Source organism: Corvus brachyrhynchos, unplaced genomic scaffold, assembly GCF_000691975.1.
Source record: "Corvus brachyrhynchos isolate BGI_N302 unplaced genomic scaffold, ASM69197v1 scaffold167, whole genome shotgun sequence".
Classification (NCBI taxonomy): domain Eukaryota; kingdom Metazoa; phylum Chordata; class Aves; order Passeriformes; family Corvidae; genus Corvus; species Corvus brachyrhynchos.
In genome coordinates, this window is record NW_008239547.1 from 1,958,005 (window position 1) to 1,958,585 (window position 581).

A 581-nucleotide genomic window follows, 5' to 3' on the forward strand; every position below is an offset into this window, starting at 1 on the left:
TTCTTTTTTTCTGGGCTCCTCGTGCATTTAGATTCTTGCTCAAGATATTTTTCACAGCCCGATTAGAGTGTGAAAGCTCAGTTTGTCCGAACAGAACTGCTAGTACGATGTTCCCACAGAAGACAGTCGCGTCCCTGTTCTGATAGAAACCACTCAAGCCAGCACTCTCCTTAAAAAGCAGAGAGGAAGGTTTCAGGGGCTGGGGCACACGCTGATGCCCTTCTGGCTATCTCTCCACCTGGCTGTGGCAGGAGAGCTCTTTCCCGGTGTGGAGTCAGCCGGGCCAGTGCGTGAGCGACTTCACATTATGCCCATGTAGAACTGATTTGGGAGGTTCGAAGCACAGGAGCGACACGACTAAAATGCTCCGCTTAGCTAGATGCGGCTATTAGGACGCCTAATAAATATTTATAGCCCCTCACCGAGGAGGTGATTGACAGCACGGGGGCAATCCCTACCCTGCAGCTGCAGGCAGGCAGCAGCCTCGGGGAAAGCATCCCGGGGCGGGGGTCGCGTAGAGTAGGGTGGCGTTGCTTCCGCACTCGCGGAGGGGCTTGGGACGGCCCTCGGAGTTCCACAGT